The sequence below is a fragment of the Dipodomys ordii genome, unplaced genomic scaffold (assembly GCF_000151885.1).
Source record: "Dipodomys ordii isolate 6190 unplaced genomic scaffold, Dord_2.0 Scaffold1000000564, whole genome shotgun sequence".
Lineage (NCBI taxonomy): Eukaryota > Metazoa > Chordata > Mammalia > Rodentia > Heteromyidae > Dipodomys > Dipodomys ordii.
In genome coordinates, this window is record NW_012284181.1 from 1 (window position 1) to 4,016 (window position 4,016).

Below are 4,016 nucleotides of genomic sequence, written 5' to 3' on the forward strand. Positions count from 1 at the left end.
TCCAGTAGACGGAAGAAATAATCAAAATTAAATCAGAATTAAATGAATTAGAATCCAAAAAAAACTATAGAAAGAATCAACAAAACAAAGAGTTGGTTCTTCGAAAAACTTAACAAAATTGACAGACCCTTAGCAAATCTTATCAGAAAAAGAAGAGAACACACCCAAATTAATAAACTCAGAGATGAGAATGGAAACATCACCACGGAAACAACGAAAATTCAGAACATTATAAGGGAATACTTCTCAAAACTTTATGCTAATAAGTTTGAGAACTTGACAGAAATGGACATTTTTCTAGCAAATATTGACATGCCAAAACTAAACCAAGATGAGTTAAACTACCTTAACAGGCCCATATCATGCATTGAAATAGAAACAGCAATAAGAGACCTCCTAGCTAAGAAAAGTCCAGGACCAGATGGTTTTACAGTGGAATTTTACAAGGCCTTCAAAGCAGAGCTCACACCAATACTCCTCCAACTCTTCAATGAAATTGAAAGACAAAGCTCACTACTGAACACGTTCTATGAAGCCATCATAACCCTCATCCCAAAACCAGGCAGAGACTCATCAAAGAAAGAGAACTATAGACCCATCTCTTTGATGAATATTGATGCAAAACTTCTCAACAAAATTTTGGCCAATCGACTTCAACATTTCATCCAAAAAATCATACACCACGATCAAACAGGATTCATTTCAGGGATGCAAAGCTGGTTCAATATACGCAAATCAGTTAATATTATTCATCACATCAACAGGAGCAAGAATAAGAACCACATGGTTATCTCAATAGATGCAGAAAAAGCATTCGACAAGATCCAACACCCCTTCATGATGAAGGTTTTGGAAAAATTAGGAATCCATGGAACATTCCTCAATACAATAAAGGTTGTATATGACAAACCTACAGCCAGCATTATACTCAATGGTGAAAAACTAAAGCCATTTCCTATTAACTCAGGAACAAGACAACGATGCCCACTCTCTCCACTTCTCTTCAATCTAGTATTAGAATGCCTAGCTACAGCAATAAGACAAGATGCAGACATAAAGGGGATCCAAATAGGGAAAGAAGAAATAAAACTCTCCCTCTTTGCAGATGACATGATCTTATATTTAAAGAATCCCATAGATTCCACTCCCAAATTACTCAAGCTGATTCAAAACTTTGGCAAAGTAGCAGGTTATAAAATTAACCCCCCAAAATCAATGGCTTTTCTGTATGCCAACAATGAGATAAGTGTGGCTGAAATTAGGAAAGCAACTCCATTTGTAATAGCCCCACAAAAAATAAAATACCTAGGAATCAACTTAACTAAAGAAGTGAAGGACCTCTACGATGAAAACTTTAAAATCTTGAAAAAGGAAATCAACACAGAACTAAAAAAATGGCAAAGCCTCCCATGCTCCTGGATTGGAAAGAGTAACATCGAGAAAATGGCAATACTTCCCAAGGCTATCTACAAATTCAACTCAATACCTATCAAAATTCCAACCTCATTCTTCAAGGAAATAGAAGAGGCAATCCAAAAATTCATATGGAACAATAAAAGACCCCGAATAGCAAAAACACTCCTCAACGGAAAGAACACTGCTGGAGGAATATCAGTACCAAATTTTAAACTCTACTACAAAGCCATAGTAATCAAAACAGCTTGGTACTGGCATAAGAACAGACCTCAGGACCAATGGAATAGAATTGAAAACCCAGAAATGAACCTACAGACCTATAGCCATCTAATCTTCGATAAGGGAGCTAAAACAATAGAATGGAAGAAAGACAGCCTCTTCAGTAAATGGTGCTGGCAAAATTGGTTAACTACATGTAGAAAACTAAAGCTAGATCCTTATATATCACCCTGCACCAGAATCAACTCCAAATGGATCAAAGACCTTGAAGTCAAAGCAGACACTCTGAAAACATTACAGGATGGAATAGGAGAAACCCTAGGTCTCCTTGGCACAGGCCGAAATTTTTTGAGTAGAGACCCGGAAACACAACAAATCAAAGAAAGGTTGGACAAATGGGATTGCATAAAGTTGCAGAGCTTCTGCAGGGCAAATGACATAGCTAGCAAGATCAATAGAAAGCCCACAGATTGGGAGAAGATCTTTACTAGCCATACAACGGACAAGGGTCTCATATCTAAAATATACTTGGAACCCGGCTTTCATTTCTGAGGTTGAAAAAGCTTGTAGGAGAGAGTGGCGCCTTACTACACAGGCAGAGCAGAAAGGCCAGGAAGATCCTCTTCTGTGACCAACCAGGTACCATCAAGAGTCAGACTATACAGTTGGCACGTGTTATGGCGATGACAGAAACTGGTACAGATCTGGACCTTCTGGTTTGTTCCCACATCTCTCAATGTCTGCACCAAGGCAGCCCCAACTTCAGCAAATCTCTCAGGGTCGAAGTTCTCTAGATACCAATCTTCAGGGTGGTAGTACTCCAGAGGGGCAGGATAGAGCCCCCTTCTCAAATGACCCAGCCTGGCCGTGTGGCTCAAGAGGTTCTTTAGGGTGGCCATGGAAATAGAGTTTCCATAGAAACTGAAGAAGCGGAGCTGGGAGCATTGGCTCAGGGTGGGCAGGATGGCCGAGAGCTGGGCATCAGTGATGTAACACTCCTCCAAGGCCAGGGTCTCCAGGGTGCAGGCTACATGCTCCAGGAGGGCTCTCAGGGGCTCAGCACGTTTCATTGACAAAGTCCTCAAATGCAAGTGCTTGAGCTGCCTGGTGCAGGCATACTGGGACAAAAACCTCAGGTCGGTTTCCGGCAGTATACATGAGCTCAGAGACAACGTCTTCAGAGGCGGCAGGCTCCTGAGGATGGTGGGCATAGTTGCATTAAACAAAATGTTGTGCACATGAAGCTCTTGGAGATGCTGTAGATGCCCCAGATACTCCCCGATTATCCAGGAATATTGGGAATTTTCGTGGGAGCGAGGGATGTCAGTCCACATGCTGGAGCACTTGAGGATGAGAAGGTTCTTCATATGGCCTAGGTAAAGAGTAAATATTCTCAAGGTTCCTGGAAGCCAAAATTCACTCACCACCAGTTCTTGGATGGAGTCCAGCCTCACCACACGCAGAACCTTCTGGATTTTAGACACGGAGCCAGACAGAATCCGCAGCTTTCTTGAGCACAGCTGGACTCGTTCTTTCCTCTTCCTGGCCCACTGGAGCAGGTAGGCTTGGAGAGCATTCTGGGCGCCATCTTTGATGGTGAGATCCCTGGTGACCATCAAGGGCTGCTCTTCAGTCATCATTAAACCATAGCTTTCTGTTGGCCTGTCAGTCAGGACATCTGGATAAGAGATTTGGGCCATTGAATGGTAACCCTGTATCCAGATATTTGGGTGATCATTCCGCAGGTCAAGTACTTGCAGTTTCCACCGACTAGGGCGCTCCTTCTTGGCAAGTAGCAGGTCAATTCCATCCAGGACAGCCTTGAAGGTTTCCAGGTCTGGTGACTCTACCAGGTCCCCTAGGGGGAGGCAGGGCAAGGGCCAGGCCTGCACCATGGCTTTCAGCATCCCCGTGTAGCCCTGTTTATAGATCTCCATGAAGAGCAAAGGGAACAGCACCGCTGGCAGATCCTCCAAGGCAGAGATGGACAGGGACTGGTTGCTCAGCAGACTCTGTATGGCCAGATGTTGGAGCGAGGGTGGGGTTCTCATGCTCATCTTGATGGATCAGATGTGGAGCAGGTATGAAAGGCTCTCAAAATCCCAGCAGGGCCAGGCACTCCAGGACTCTGCTTTTGTTCTTTGATCCCTGGGCATTTTCATAGCCCAACCCCACCCTCACCTTTGCATTTCTACCAATGAGAGGGCAGCTTCTGATGGGATTTCTGAGACACACCTAGTACACCTTAGTTGGGTTTTGCCCTTGAAATTATTTCAAACATTGAAACAAAATGTGATAGGATTAAAGTCCTGACCCACATAAGCCAGAATCTCTTTGAAATATAAAACACACTGGAAGGTGGGGCGCTGGTGGCTCACCCC

At 43.5% G+C, this 4,016-nt stretch overlaps 1 pseudogene; it reads right to left on the minus strand.

Annotated features, from left to right (window-relative positions):
* Nucleotides 1–2,222: 2,222 nt before the first annotated feature.
* On the minus strand, nt 2,223–3,692 carry LOC106002746 (annotated as a pseudogene).
* Between the last annotated feature and the right edge of the window lie 324 nt (nt 3,693–4,016).